Source organism: Mus caroli, chromosome 3 (assembly GCF_900094665.2).
Source record: "Mus caroli chromosome 3, CAROLI_EIJ_v1.1, whole genome shotgun sequence".
NCBI classification, from domain to species: Eukaryota; Metazoa; Chordata; class Mammalia; order Rodentia; family Muridae; genus Mus; species Mus caroli.
This window is the reverse complement of record NC_034572.1, coordinates 115,579,534-115,585,570: the sequence shown is the minus strand read 5'-3', so window position 1 is coordinate 115,585,570 and position 6,037 is coordinate 115,579,534. Positions and strand designations below refer to the sequence as shown.

The following is a 6,037-nucleotide window of genomic DNA, read 5'->3' as shown; positions in this document are numbered from 1 at the left end:
AAAAAAAAAAAAAAAAAAGAAAGAAAGATTACAGTTATGAAGGAGCAATGAAATAATTTTGTGGTTGGGGTCACCACAGCGTGAGGAACCATCTTAAAGGGCCACAGCATTAGGAAGGTTGAGAAGCACTGTTCTGGTGTGTGCTTGGTGGCCCGCCTGCATTTCCCTTCCTAGTTATTTCCACAGGGATGATAAATGCTCATGTTTTGGAGAAGCCATTTACATCTCAGAACGAGCTGGCTCCCAGCAAGCTTCCCTCTGAATCCGCTCACCAGCTTCTTAACCATGTGGCTATAAATTACAAGATAACTTCCTCAGGGCTCACTCTTCCTTGAATTCTCTCCCCGTTATCAATTCCAATTCATAAGACCTGCTCCTGCCAAAAGAACCAGGCTGTAAGTTTACTTGAATGGAAACACTTCCAGAAAAGGGGTCAAGGACCAAAGTGGCAAATACTACTATTACATACGTCCCAGACACCTATATATATGCAAGTTCTCTTAATATTTCAAATGACAAATAACTTTGTGTCATCATTGGGGTTGGCACTGATAACTTAGATCAAGGTCTAATTAGACTTCTTAAGGACTACTGGATCTACAGATAGGGTTGCTATCTCTATTAATTGTGGTTGGTCTGAGTGGTTCCTGGGCAGTGAAGCTCTACTTAAGAAAGTGATGTAAGGCCCTCACTGGGGTCTCCTAAAGACCTCTGTTAAGATTCTTGAAAGAGAAAGTCTATTCCTTCCCCTTGGATCTGCTTTCTGTTTTCCAGTGTGAAATGAAGTGTACCAGCTCCTTAAACATCTCCATGGTAGTCACTGATTCAGTGGCTATCATTTCATCAGCACAGGAAAGGATTTGCCTATGATTAATAGGTTTTTTTTTCCCCCTCTAACTCAAAGGAGCTGATCTGGAAACAGTATTCATTTCTAAGCTGAACATATACCCAATGAGTAGGTAGTTAGGTAGGATCAGGTTAAAGTGTCTTTGTGAGGATAACATGGTCTCTGGGAGACAGTGGAAGATTCTGGACTCGGGGATGGGTAGCTTGTCTTGAAAGCATCAAGAGCAGAAGTTAAGAGCCAGTGAGGCTGTGGACACTGTGGGCAGGCAGCCCTGCGTGTTAGGTTCCTTTCCCAGGAGCTGCTACAGGAAGCCCAGGTTTATCCGGGAGAAGTTGTTGCTAGGCAACTGGATGACTGTGGATTTAAAGCATGTTTGTTGCAGCCTGACAGTTGTTAAGCATTGGATAAAAAGAGAGGAAACTGCTTTGGTGCTGAGGGGGCAACCAGGAGAGGCGCCCTGTGTGCTAGGAAATGCGTCATGAGTAGAGAATTCAGACTCAGTTACATGAGGGGTGGGGGACATGCCAAGTGTTTCCACTGGGAGAGGTCATCCAGACGTGCTGTCTGCCGACACTGGGAGGAACAGTGTCTGAAGGTCTAAGGCAGAGGGTGGGCTCTGGATTATGTGAACAGTCAAGTTCTGGGACTTTCCTTAGTGCAACAGAAACTAGGCCCCCTTCCCTCCTGACAACTTCTGCCCTAGTGTCTGTTTCTTCTTCTTCTTCTTCTTTTTTTTTTTTTTTTATTGGTTTTTCGAGACAGGGTTTCTCTGTTCAGCCCTGGCTGTCCTGAAACTCACTCTGTAGACCAGGCTGGCCTCGAACTCAGAAATCCACCTGCCTCTGCCTCCCGAGTGCTGGGATTAAAGGCATGCACCACCACACCCAGCTGTCTGTTTCTGATGAAAGCAAAACTGAGCTTGGAATCCAGAGGGGGCAGCAGGGAAAGGTTATTCTGTGAGATAGACCTTCCTCCAGTGCCGGGGTCTGAGGAAGGAGAGAGGGGCCGCTACAAAACATAGTGTGTTCTCCCCCATCACCTGCCACCCCCTCTTCCTCTGTGTGTGTGTGTGTGTGCTGTGTGCATGTGTGTGTGCTGTGTGTTTGTATGTGTATATGGTATATGTGTGTCTCTATGTGTGATATATGTATGTGTGTGTGTGGTGTATATGCGTGTGTGTTATGTGTCTCTGTGTGTGTTGTGTCTGTGTGTGGGTTGTGTGTCTGTGTGTATGCTGTGTATATGTGTGTGTGTCTGTGTGTGTGTTGTGTGTCTGTGTGTGTCTTGTCTGTCTGTGTGTCTGCTGTGTGTATGTGTGTGTGTATGTGTGTGTGCTGTGTGTATGTGTGTGTGCTGTATGCATGTGTGTGTGCTATGTGTATGTGTGTGTGCTGTGTGTAGGTGTGTGTGCTGTGTGTTTGTATGTGGGTCTCTGTATGTGGTATATGTATGTGTGTGTGGTGTATATGTGTGTGTGTTTGTGTGTGGTGTATACGTGTGTGTGTGGTATGTGTGTGTCTGTGTGTGTGTTTGTGTGTATGATGTGTATATGTGTATATGGTATGTGTGTGTATATATCTCTTTTGTGTATGTGGGGTGTATATAATTTATGTATGTGTACATATGTGTGTGTCTGTGTGTGGTGTGTATGTGTGTGGTGTGTATGTGTGTGTGCTGTGTGTATGTGCATATGGTAGGTGTGTGTGTGCTGTGTGGTGTACGTGTATATGGTTGTGTGTGTGTGTATATATGTGTATGTGCATCTGTAGTATATGTATGTATGTGTGGTGTGTGTATATGTGTGTCTCTGTGTGTGGTGTATATATGTGGAGGGTATATGTATGCAAGTCTCTGTGTGCATGGTATGTGTGTGTATGTGTGTGGTGTATGTATGTATGTGGTGTATGTATTTGTGTATATGTCTGTGTGTGTGGTATGTGTATGTGTGTCCATAGTATATGTATGTTTGTGGTATGTGTATGTATGTCTGTAGTGTATGTGTGCATGTGTGTGTATGTGTGTGACATGTGTATGTGTTGTGTGTGTATATGTACAGGCCAGAGGACAACTTCAGGGGCCATTCCTCAGGCACCATTCAACCTTTAATGAATGAATGAATGAGTGAACTTATTTAATTTTGAACTGTGAGATATGATCTCTAACTGGCACAGAGCTTACTGTATGCTAGGCTGGCTGGCCAGTGAGCCCTAGGAATACACTTTCCTCTGCCTTCCTAGTGCAGGGGTCTAAAAGCATGCTCTACCACATCTGGCTTTTCCACATAGGTTCTAGGTATTGAACACAAGCCCTTGTATGTGTAGGCCAACCACTTTACTGACTAAGACACTGACTGAACTACCCACCCCAGCCCACCCTTTCACTTTGGTATAAACAAAACGTCTTTGGTTTCAAAGTGTGCTTCCCATCTTTTCTCTAATACAGATGCCACTGCAATCCCATGACAGGTGTCACATGGGTCTTACTGTCAATTTCACAAATGTGGAAGGAATGGTCCCTAGAAACAACCCCAAATTGTTAGACAGTAGCCAGAAAGCAGTGTCTGGGTCACTAGGGGATGCCTGTGTGTCAGCAGGTGGCCCAGGACTTGGCCTCTACCACTGGTCTCACACTCAAGAGCCAGGGCCGAGGAGGTTTATGAAAAGAGCCAAGGTCAGTGACAACACCAGAAACCAGCATGGCTTTCTGCACCTGCCTGTCCTCAGAAGAAAGAAATACCTGGCCAGTGCTGAGGCTAGGCTGAAGTAGCAGCTCAGAGTCCTGGGAGTTAACTGACACTGTGCTGGACCCCAGATGTGCGGTCACATCTGTGTTATGATTTTCTACCTGTCGCCCTGAGCTCTGGAGCTCAGTATACAGTGGGTTACAATGACATGGGGTCTCCCTCATGACTGAATTCTGCTATTCTCCTAATTTTGCAATATGGGAGTGAGCTTTCTACCTCGTACAGCTTAAGGGTCTTAGCTGTAATCCCCTTGTGTGCTCAAACACAGACACAGTCTCAGCATCTTCAGTGTCTGCCTTGTCAGAGCTATGACACGCTCGGGTTCTGTGGTCCTGTCACTGTCCTGGGTGGTCTTGGCCTGTATATAATAGGTTCTGTGCACATACACACTCATGTAAGTGCTTCTGGGGTTGGGGACAGAGCTCTGTCATCCTCATTCCCACTTTAAACTTTTAGAGTGAGTTTAACTCTTGAAAACAAAAAAGAAGCATCTTATTTTATATATGAGACCCACTGGGGTACTTGTGTATTAGTGGTAGGTAGGGAAGAAATTTCATTGCATGAGTTTTTAACCTGGGGTCTGACTCCCGAGTCTGTGGGGACTTACATTCCCTAGGGAAAGGCTTAGAGCTGGTATCAGATTCTCAAACACAATCCTAATCCATAAAAACAAGTCAGAGTTACTGTTCTGCAGAGAGCTGAAGTATCCAGGAGTCCAAATCCTTCCAAAAGCCAATTTACGCTGGAGGGAACCTGTTATCTAACATGTGGGTATCACATAGCATAAGTACGTGATCTATACTGACTGAACACAGGCAGAGATGCCAGACCCCACCATCCGAACCAGCAGCTGTCCCGGGGACTGGCTTCTGTCGCAAGTCACTTTAGCTCTGACCATCAGGGATGCTTTCTTCCTCAGTCTATAAAGTCGCATCTGGTCTGTCAAGAAAACAAGCCCTAGCTTACTGTATTTATCTGGAGCCTACTGGAAATCAAGACAAGCAAATGATAAGGTCATTAGCCCCAGGCATGGTAAAGACCTCTCTTCTAATTCCTTCTTTATTGAAATCTATTTGTCAAGGGGACCCCCAACCCCAATAACCACTGATTTGATATATGTGGGGAGCAGGGACTACAAATGCCGTCAGCCAAATACTTCAAGTGTGGCTTAATGGGTTTTAAAACTCTGTTTCTGTCTGAGTTTTGTTTCTGCCTGCCATGTACACACACACACACACACACACACACACACACACACACACACCGACCCTCCCCCCATACACCCTGCCTTCACTACATGTACACTGCCTTCAACACATGTACACTGCTGCTTGCACTAGAATTTGATTTCTTTCTCTTTTCTTCCCAAAGTAGGAGAAAGTTAGGTACACACAGCAATCCAGAGAGAGGGAGGGGGAGAGAGAGGGAGGGAGGAAGGAGGGGGAAGGGAAGGGAAGGAGGGAGAAAATATATCATGGAGGTAAAGTCACTAATGAGACATTATTGTTAAACCCGGGAGATGTGGGGTTCCCCCAGAGAATTGTGCATAGCAAAAAGCCACTCGAAAAATTGGAACACAGAGTTGAAATTTAACAAACTGCAGGCCAGTGACCCCAGGGAGCAGAAAGCAAGGCCAGCTCTCACCAGGCGATGCAAAGTCCGCCCCCTGTTTATTCCCGGTGGCTCAGGAATTCAGGGAGCAGAGCCAAGAGTGAAGCAGGACACGGGCAGCAGTGTGTAGTCAGGACCCCCAAGCCTGGGCCTTTTCTTCTCTGGAACTCAATGTTCGGCCAGCCAAGAGTCATAGGGACAGGAGTGTGACAGACACGGCAAAATAGAGATGGAGGGAGAGGGAAAAAAAAGAAGCCGAACTGTGCTACAGTAGGTACATTTACAGAGGGGAAAGCTGTGAGCCCAAAAGCCAGCTTTCCTCCATCCACAGCCACGGAGAAGGGGGAAAAGGAGGGGAAACTCAAGATTTCCCAGCAGAATGGCGGTCTTCGCGTCCACCTCATCTCCTCAGCTGAGTTTCCACAAATAAACATCCACAGACAAGGGACAGATTTGCTTCTCAGCAAGATGTCAAAGCTGTGCACCAGAGTGGGAGAGAAAACAGGAAGGACAGAGGGCTGGGGTGGGGGAGAAAATGGGATGGAGGAGGGACAGAGGGGCCTGCGCAACCTGGGCAAATCAGATGGGAAACCTCCAACCCCTCACCAGATTCAGACTAAAGTACTAAAGGGATACACGGTTGTTTTGGTTTTTTTTTTTTAATGAGGTGTGAACATTTTAGGTATGCAGGCAGTAATGATGCCCAGGGCTCTGGCTCAGAACCTCTGGGTTTCAAGTTGCCTGCTGTTAGCCTGAAAAAGTCCCAGGTGAAGATGAACTTCTTCACACCATGGCTGTTGGAGGTAAATCCAAGAGAGGCTAAGCCATGGAGAGAA

At 46.2% G+C, this 6,037-nt stretch overlaps 1 protein-coding gene across 1 annotated transcript in view; it reads right to left on the bottom strand.

Moving 5' to 3' along the window:
- Abca4 (ATP binding cassette subfamily A member 4) overlaps positions 1 to 6,037 on the bottom strand; it is a 150,092-nt gene that overhangs the window by 114,159 nt on the left and 29,896 nt on the right.